This window comes from Salvelinus namaycush, chromosome 39 (assembly GCF_016432855.1).
Source record: "Salvelinus namaycush isolate Seneca chromosome 39, SaNama_1.0, whole genome shotgun sequence".
NCBI classification, from domain to species: Eukaryota; Metazoa; Chordata; class Actinopteri; order Salmoniformes; family Salmonidae; genus Salvelinus; species Salvelinus namaycush.
In genome coordinates this window covers 14,394,284-14,404,911 of record NC_052345.1, presented here as the reverse complement: position 1 = coordinate 14,404,911, position 10,628 = coordinate 14,394,284, and positions in this window count along the sequence as shown.

Sequence of the window (10,628 nt, the reverse complement as noted above, 5' to 3'; positions counted from 1 at the left end):
ATCAGAGACAACGATAGACAGCTGCCTCTGATTGTGAACCACACTCAGCCAAACACATAGAAATATAAAACATAGAACAAAAACATAGAATGCCCCCTCCAACTCACGCCCTGACCAAACCAAAATAGAGACATAACAAAGGAACTAAGGTCAGGGCGTGACAGCACCAAGTCACTCCATCACTTACATTTGATGATTTTCTGTCATTCTATCCATTTGAAAAGATGGTCAGTAACAGTCATCTTTTTGAAATATAGATAACCATTATAAACTGTTCATAAATTCAACACATTCAATGTTGTTACTTTGTCTACTCCGTATACTTGCTCTCAGATTAGTTGGTTGGAAAACTGGAGGAAAACTCGCCTCCCTGCGGACCTGGCATCCTTTCACTCCCTCCTCTCTACATTCTCCTCTTCTGTCTCTGCTGCTAAAGCCACTTTCTACCACTCTAAATTCCAAGCATCTGCCTCTAACCCTAGGAAGCTCTTTGCCACCTTCTCCTCCCTCCTGAATCCTCCTCCCCCTCCCCCTCCCCCCCCCCCCCCCTCCCTCCCTCTCTGCGGATGACTTCGTCAACCATTTTGAAAAGAAGGTCGACGACATCCGATCCTCGTTTGCTAAGTCAAACGACACCGCTGGTTCTGCTCACACTGCCCTACCCTGTGCTTTGACCTCTTTCTCCCCTCTCTCTCCAGATGAAATCTCGCGTCTTGTGACGGCCGGCCGCCCAACAACCTGCCCGCTTGACCCTATCCCCTCCTCTCTTCTCCAGAACATTTCCGGAGACCTTCTCCCTTACCTCACCTCGCTCATCAACTCATCCTTGACCGCTGGCTACGTCCCTTCCGTCTTCAAGAGAGCGAGAGTTGCACCCCTTCTGAAAAAAACTACACTCGATCCCTCCGATGTCAACAACTACAGACCAGTATCCCTTCTTTCTTTTCTCTCCAAAACTCTTGAACGTGCCATCCTTGGCCAGCTCTCCTGCTATCTCTCTCAGAATGACCTTCTTGATCCAAATCAGTCAGGTTTCAAGACTAGTCATTCAACTGAGACTGCTCTTCTCTGTGTCACGGAGGCGCTCCGCACTGCTAAAGCTAACTCTCTCTCCTCTGCTCTCATCCTTCTAGACCTATCGGCTGCCTTTGATACTGTGAACCATCAGATCCTCCTCTCCACCCTCTCCGAGTTGGGCATCTCCGGCGCGGCCCACGCTTGGATTGCGTCCTACCTGACAGGTCGCTCCTACCAGGTGGCGTGGCGAGAATCTGTCTCCGCACCACGTGCTCTCACCACTGGTGTCCCCCAGGGCTCTGTTCTAGGCCCTCTCCTATTCTCGCTATACACCAAGTCACTTGGCTCTGTCATATCCTCACATGGTCTCTCCTATCATTGCTATGCAGACGACACACAATTAATCTTCTCCTTTCCCCCTTCTGATAACCAGGTGGCGAATCGCATCTCTGCATGTCTGGCAGACATATCAGTGTGGATGACGGATCACCACCTCAAGCTGAACCTCGGCAAGACAGAGCTGCTCTTCCTCCCGGGGAAGGACTGCCCGTTCCATGATCTCGCCATCACGGTTGACAACTCCATTGTGTCCTCCTCCCAGAGTGCTAAGAACCTTGGCGTGATCCTGGACAACACCCTGTCGTTCTCAACTAACATCAAGGTGGTGACCCGTTCCTGTAGGTTCATGCTCTACAACATTCGCAGAGTACGACCCTGCCTCACACAGGAAGCGGCGCAGGTCCTAATCCAGGCACTTGTCATCTCCCGTCTGGATTACTGCAACTCGCTGTTGGCTGGGCTCCCGGCCTGTGCCATTAAACCCCTACAACTCATCCAGAACGCCGCAGCCCGTCTGGTGTTCAACCTTCCCAAGTTCTCTCACGTCACCCCGCTCCTCCGCTCTCTCCACTGGCTTCCAGTTGAAGCTCGCATCCGCTACAAGACCATGGTGCTTGCCTACGGAGCTGTGAGGGGAACGGCACCTCCGTACCTTCAGGCTCTGATCAGGCCCTACACCCAAACAAGGGCACTGCGTTCATCCACCTCTGGCCTGCTCGCCTCCCTACCTCTGAGGAAGTACAGTTCCCGCTCAGCCCAGTCAAAACTGTTCGCTGCTCTGGCACCCCAATGGTGGAACAAACTCCCTCACGACGCCAGGTCAGCGGAGTCAATCACCACCTTCCGGAGACACCTGAAACCCCACCTCTTTAAGGAATACCTAGGATAGGATAAAGTAATCCTTCTAACCCCCCCCCCCCCCCCCCCCCCCCTTAAAAGAGTTAGATGCACTATTGTAAAGTGGTTGTTCCACTGGATATCATAAGGTGAATGCACCAATTTGTAAGTCGCTCTGGATAAGAGCGTCTGCTAAATGACTTAAATGTAAATGTAAATGTTGGTTGAATAGTGTGTTCAATCATTGTCAAAGATGTGTAGTAGGTATTCTTACTATTTTGCCCTAAGTCACTTTGATGATTTTCTCATTCTTTCTTTCTGAATTCACAGATGTACTGTTCAGTAACTATACCCTTATTTGAAATATGAATAAACCTCGTAATTCCTCACATTCCATTTTGCCTACTCAGTATTTGCTCTCAGATGTTGGTTTGGATAGTGTGTTTTACTCAAGGGACATGTATATGCAAAACAGCCACATAACAGCCTGAATAAGTTGAACAGTTTCATTCCAAAACGCTCTATATCAATTTTCAGAAATGTTGGTCAATTATCTTTTATTGTTTCAAGAAATTATGAAAGAGATTGGTGTTTTTTCACAATCTAATGAGGTTGTTCAATGACAGACATGTATTTGTTACTACTGTTAGGTTTCACACAGTCAAATGTAACAAATAAAATAAAAAATTGCGAAGAAATTTACAAATTATACATTTGTGACATCAATATTTAAAAATGTTTTACAAAAAAGTTATTCAATATGACATCTATATGGGAATGTTTACGTTTGACATTTTAGTCATTAGCAGATAGTCTAATCCAGAGCGATTTACAGCAAGTGCATTCATTTCAAACCATGTAGGTGAGACAACCACATCCCATCTAGCACATAACGTTCTGAGAACCACGTGTTTCTTAGAGCTTGGTGAGAGTGTGGTTGTCCTATGGCTATTTTGCATACAACCTTCTCATAACACAGGGCTTCCCAAACTTTTTTGGCCTATGACCTAATTTTAATATCAAGAAATGATTGCGACCCCACCGTGTAAAAGAAAGTGATGTAAATCAATGGTCAATGTTTACATTTTTAATTGTGGGTATGACAGTCTATTACAAATCAGTCTGACAATACTTTTGACAGTATTTCAATCTGAAGGAAGTCTGGTTTGAAGTGTCTGAAATGCATCAGAAAGGTATTGGAAAGTTTAGAAGATCATTAGTCAATCATTTTGTTTAATCTTCTGTGTAGAAAGAGCATCATCATTGATTATTTCCCCCCCCCAGTCTGATTTAGTGCCTGGTCTCTTCCACTCTGTTCTGATGAGGCTTGTGGGCATTGTAGAGGGAAATATAAGACCTATATGTGTTCCTGAGAGTCTTGTCTTTCAGTGATGGGGTCATAATATTTTGTAGCTGAAACCATTCAAACGATAGTCACATTTTTAGAAAGAAAACAGAAACCGCTCTGTTTATTGCCACCGCATCTAGGGGCTACGAGAGGTTACTAACGTAACCCCGGCTCTATGAACCAAGCCCAATCTTTTTGATTTATTTCAGAGTTTCTCTCTCCATTTTTTAATCAGGCGACCCGTAGTTTGGGGAATGCTGCCATAACATTTCCTACAGGTTTCCTCACGGTTCTATTTCAAGTCATGTTCTCAGAATGTTCAGAGAACGTTAAACAACGGTCTTCTGTGGGAATTTCAGTACTTCAGCATAACGTTTTACGCATGTTTCCCCATGGTTCTATTTAAAGTAATGTTCGCAGATACTTCAGAGAACGTTATGAAACAACGTTCTTCTGTGGGAATTTCAATACTTCAGCATAACGTTTTCTGCAGGTTTCCTTGTGGTTCTATTTAAAGATATGTTCTCAGAACATTAAGAAAACTTTCCATAAAATCCACAAGAAAACATGAGTAATGCTCAAATAGCGTTCTAAGAATGTTATTTAAAAACATACATTCTGATCTTAGCATCAGCCACTCTCTCTCATCCTCTATCTTGTTAATTGTGTTCAGGTGTGTTGGAGTTGGAAATAACTAAACTAGCAGTGTAATTTAAAATCTTACTGAAACAAACATGTTCTCAGAACGTTATTTAATTACCTTCAAATAAGCTATAGTTTCCGTTCTCAGAACATTAATAAAACCTCCCAGGAAAACATTCAGGGAACCATAGTAAAATGTTTTCAGAACCTCCCTGCAACTTAAAAATGTATGTTCCCAGAATAGGAGAATATTTCCCTTTCGTTTAAAAAACTGTTCGTTTTAACAGTATGGCTTTGTTCCCAGAACCAATGGGAAGCCAAAAACTTACGTTCCCACAACTTCCAAGGAAACAAATGTGCTAGCTGGGATATCACAGTCAAATATAAAGGATACGAAAATTCCATTCAAGCTTAACAATGGATTTATAACATTTTGCAACAAAAAACATTTTTATAATCTCAAATCTAGGAATGAAAAATCTGAGAACATAAATATTTTACAAACACACGAAGATACCCATAAGCAATCGTTTCTGATGAAAAAAACACTTCGAAAAATTTGTGGATATAGCGTTTTGGAAATAATCTTTTCAAATACATCTCCATGATCAAATCAAATGATGTCTACTGATGGCCAGCTGGACCTTTACTTTCCTACATGCTGAGGCTGGATTTCAGTCAAACCTGTACAGTATGTTTACACACTGTCTTAGTTTAATAAAATGTGCCCAAGCTCACACACTAATTCTGAAATGAGACGAGCTAAACCAGACGAGCTAAATAACTTCTATAATCGCTTCGAGGCAAGCAACACTGATGCATGCATGAGAGCATCAGCTGTTCCGGATGCTGTCCGTAGCCGACGTGAGTAAGACCTTTAAACAGGTCAACATACACAAGGCTGCGGGGCCAGACGGATTACCAGGACGTGTGCTCCGGGCATGTGCTGACCAACTGGCAGGTGTCTTCACTGACATCTTCAACATGTCCCTGATTGAGTCTGTAATTCCAACATGTTTCAAGCAGACCACCATAATCCCTGTGCCCAAGAACACAAAGGCAACCTGCCTAAATGACTACAGACCCGTAGCACTCACGTCCGTAGCCATGAAGTGCTTTGAAAGGTTGGTAATGGCTCACATCAACACCAAAATCCCAGAAACCCTAGACCCACTCCAATTTGCATACCGCCCAAACAGATCCACAGATGATGCAATCTTTATTGCACTCCACACTGCCCTTTCCCACCTAGACAAAAGGAACACTTATGTGAGAATGCTATTCATTGACTACAGCTCAGCGCTCAACACCATAGTACCCTCAAAGCTCATCACTAAACTAAGGATCCTGGGACTAAACACCTCCCTCTGCAACTGGATCCTGAACTTCCTGACGGGCCACCCCAGGTGGTGAGGGTAGGTAGCAACACATCTGCCATGCTGATCCTCAACACTGGAGCCCCCAGGGGTGTATGCTCAGTCCCCTCCTGTACTATCTGTTCACCCACGACTGCATGGCCAGGCACGACTCCAACACCATCATTAAGGTTGCAGACGACACAACAGTGGTAGGGCTGATCACCGACAACGACGAGACAGCCTATAGGGAGGAGGTCAGAGACCTGGCCGGGTGGTGCCAGAATAACAACCTATCCCTCAACGTAACCAAGACTAAGGAGATGATTGTGGACTACAGGAAAAGGAGGACCGAGCATGCCCCCATTCTCATCGACAGGGTTGTAGTGGAGCAGGTTGAGAGCTTCAAGTTCCTTGGTGTCCACATCACCAACAAACTAGAATGGTCCAAACACACCAAGACAGACGTGAAGAGGGCACGACAAAGCCTATTCCCCCTCAGGAAACTAAAAAGATTTGGCATGGGTCCTGAGATCCTCAACAGGTTCTACAGCTGCAACATCGAAAGCATCCTGACTGGTTGCGTCACTGCCTGATATGGCAACTGCTCGGCCTCTGACCGCAAGGCACTACAGAGGGTAGTGCGTACGGCCCAGTACATCACTGGGGCTAAGCTGCCTGCCATCCAGGACCTCTACACCAGGCGGTGTCAGAGGAAGGCCCTAAAAATTGTCAAAGACCCCAGCCACCCCAGTCATAGACTGTTCTCTCTGCTACCGCATGGCAAGCGGTACCGGAGTGACAAGTCTAGGACAAAAAGGCTTCTCAACAGTTTTTACCCCCAAGCCATAAGACTCCTGAACAGGTAATCAAATAGCTACCCGGACTATTTGCATTGTGTGCCCCCCCATCCCCTCTTTTTACGCTCCTGTCACTCTCTGTTTATCACATATGCATAGTCACTTTAACTATACATTCATGTGCATACTACCTCAATTGGGCCGACCAATCAGTGCTCCTGCACATTGGCTAACCGGGCTATCTGCATTGTGTCCCACCACCCCGCAAACCCCTCTTTTACGCTACTGCTACTCTCTGTTCATCATATATGCATAGTCACTTTAACCATATCTACATGTACATACAGTGGGGCAAAAAAGTATTTAGTCAGCCACCAATTGTGCAAGTTCTCCCACTTAAAAAGATGAGAGAGGCCTGTAATTTTCATCATAGGTACACTTCAACTATGACAGACAAAATGAGGGAAAAAAATCCAGAAAATCACATTGTAGGATTTTTAATGAATTTATTTGCAAATTATGGTGGAAAATAAGTATTTGGTCACCTACAAACAAGCAAGATTTCTGGCTCTCACAGACCTGTAACTTCTCCTTTAAGAGGCTCCTCTGTCCTCCACTCGTTACCTGTATTAATGGCACCTGTTTGAACTTGTTATCAGTATAAAAGACACCTGTCCACAACCTCAAACAGTCACACTCCAAACTCCACTATGGCCAAGACCAAAGAGCTGTCAAAGGACACCAGAAACAAAATTGTAGACCTGCACCAGGCTGGGAAGACTGAATCTGCAATAGGTAAGCAGCTTGGTTTGAAGAAATCAACTGTGGGAGCAATTATTAGGAAATGGAAGACATACAAGACCACTGATAATCTCCCTCGATCTGGGGCTCCACGCAAGATCTCACCCCGTGGGGTCAAAATGATCACAAGAACGGTGAGCAAAAATCCCAGAACCACATGGGGGGACCTAGTGAATGACCTGCAGAGAGCTGGGACCAAAGTAACAAAGCCTACCATCAGTAACACACTACGCCGCCAGGGACTCAAATCCTGCAGTGCCAGACGTGTCCCCCTGCTTAAGCCAGTACATGTCCAGGCCCGTCTGAAGTTTGCTAGAGAGCATTTGGATGATCCAGAAGAAGATTGGGAGAATGTCATATGGTCAGATGAAACCAAAAAATAATTTTTTGGTTAAAAACTCAACTCGTCGTGTTTGGAGGACAACGAATGCTGAGTTGCATCCAAAGAACACCATACCTACTGTGAAGCATGGGGGTGGAAACATCATGCTTTGGGGCTGTTTTTCTGCAAAGGGACCAGGACGACTGATCCGTGTAAAGGAAAGAATGAATGGGGCCATGTATCGTGAGATTTTGAGTGAAAACCTCCTTCTATCAGCAAGGGCATTGAAGATGAAACGTGGCTGGGTCTTTCAGCATGACAATGATCCCAAACACACCGCCCGGGCAGCGAAGGAGTGGCTTCGTAAGAAGCATTTCAAGGTCCTGGAGTGGCCTAGCCAGTCTCCAGATCTCAACCCCATAGAAAATCTTTGGAGGGAGTTGAAAGTCCGTGTTGCCCAGCAACAGCCCCAAAACATCACTGCTCTAGAGGAGATCTGCATGGAGGAATGGGCCAAAATACCAGCAACAGTGTGTGAAAACCTTGTGAAGACTTACAGAAAACGTTTAACCTCTGTCATTGCCAACAAAGGGTATATAACAAAGTATTGAGATAAACTTTTGTTATTGACCAAATACTTATTTTCCACCATAATTTGCAAATAAGTTCATTAAAAATCCTACAATGTGATTTTCTGGATTTTCTTTTCTCATTTTGTCTGTCATAGTTGAAGTGTACCTATGATGAAAATTACAGGCCTCTCTCATCTTTTTAAGTGGGAGAACTTGCACAATTGGTGGCTGACTAAATACTTTTTTGCCCCACTGTACTACCTCCATCAGCCTGACTAACCGGTGTCTGTATGTAGCCTCGCTACTTTTATAGCCTCGCTACTGTATATAGCCTGTCTTTTTACTGTTGTTTTATTTCTTTACTTACCTATTGTTCACCTAACACCTTTCTTGCACTATTGGTTAGAGCCTGTAAGTAAGCATTTCACTGTAAGGTTACACCTGTTGTATTCGGCACACGTGACAAATACATTTTTATTTGATTTGATTTGAAACCATCAAGCATCAACCTGTTAGAGGAGTCTGTAGTTGGATTTTTACAGTAGTGAAAAACATTCTAGGATTTTATTTGATCATGGGGAAAGTGAGCTGCTGTGTAAGCACTGCAAGGCAGGTTAGACTGAATTGAGCCCTGCCTCTTTTCATGTAATGATGATGAATGAGTTCTACCTTGTCAGAGCATACACAGACACATCCCCAGGGCCATTTCACCTGAACAAAAATCATTAGTGATGAATAGCACACAGATACAGTGCCTTCGGAAAGTATTCACACCCCTTGACTTATTCCACGTTTGTGTCACAGCCTGATTTCAAAATGGAATAAAAAAATACGTATCAAACATATACACGCAATACCCCATAATGACAAAGTGAAAACTTGTTTTTAGAAATGTTTGCACATTTATTGAAAATGAAGTACAGAAATATCTAATTTACATAACTATTCACACCTCTGAGTCAATACATGTTAGAATCACCTTTGGCAGCAATTGCAGCTATGAGTCTCTCTGGCTCTAAGAGTCTCTAAGAGCTGTACACACCTGGATTGTAAAATATTTGCACATAATCTTTTTAGAAATCTTCAAGCTCTGTCAAGTTGGTTGTTGATCATTGCTAGACAGCCATTTTCAAGTCTTGCCATAGATTTTCAAGCCAAATTAAACACACAAAAAACCTGTAACTAGGCCACTCTGGAACGTTCAATTTTGTTTTGGTAAGCAACTCCAGTGTATTTTTGGCTTTGTGTTTTAGGTTATTGTCCTGCTGAAAGGTGAATTTGTCTCCCGGTGTCTGTTGGAAAGCAGACTGAACCAGCTTTTACTCTAGGATTTTGCCTGTGCTTAGCTCTATTCAGTTTTTTTATCCTAAAAACAATCCCTAGTCCTTGCCGATGACAATCATACCAATAACATGATGCAGCCACCACCATGCTTGAAAATATGAAGAGCGGTAGTCAGTGATGTGTTGTGTTGGATTTGCCACAAACATAATGCTTTGTATTCAGGACATAAAGTTAATTTCTTTGACACATTTTTTGCAGTTTTATTTTAGTGCCTTATTGCAAGCAGGATGCATGTTTTGGAATAATTTTATTATGTACAGGCTTCCTTCTTTTCACTCTGTCATTTAGGTTAATGTTGTGGAGTAACTACAATGTTGTTGATCCATCCTCACTTTTCTCCTATTACTACCATTAAACTCTGTAAGTGTTTTAAAGTCACCATTGGCCTCATGAAATCCCTGCGCAGATTCCTTCCTCTCCGGCAACTGAGTTAGAAAGGATGCATGTATCTTTGTAGTGTCTGGGTGTATTGATACACCATCCAAAGTGTAATTAATAACTTCACCATGCTCAAAGGAATATTCACTGTCAGCTTTTCTAAATTTCTACCCATCTACCAATAGGTGCCCTTCTATGCGAGGCATTGGAAACCTCCCTGGTCTCTGTGGCTGAACCTGTGCTTGAAATTCACTGCTTGACTGAGGGACCTTACAGATAATTGTATGTGTCTGGTACAGAGATGAAGTAGTCATTCAAAAATTATATTGAACACTATTATTGTACACAGGGTGAGTCCATGTAACTTATTATGTGAATTTTTAAGCAATTTTTACTCCTGAACTTATTTAGGCTTGCCATAACAAAGGGGTTGAATACTTTTTGACTCAAGACATTTCAGCTTTTCACTTTTTATTATATAATACAAACATAATTCTACTTTCACATTGTGGGTTTATTTTGTGTAGGCCAGTGACACAAAATGTTTATTGTGTCAATTTTAAATTCCATCTGTAACTCAAAATGTGTAGAAAGTCAAGGGGTGTGAATACATTCTTAAGATTTTTCTCTTTTTTTTTACCTCCCAAAAGTACAAATCATTCATACACGGTGAACCCACAAGACGACGTGATGAATGATCCACATGCCTCGCTATGTAAACCCATCCCCATCAAGACTTCACTGTCGCTATCCTCAAACCACCACCCATTGAAACCCCAAAGCCCCCTCATTCAGCCAATACACTTGTACATGAAAAAAGCACTTAACTTGATGGCTTCTATGTATTCTCTGGTGACACTAAAGGTTAAAAGG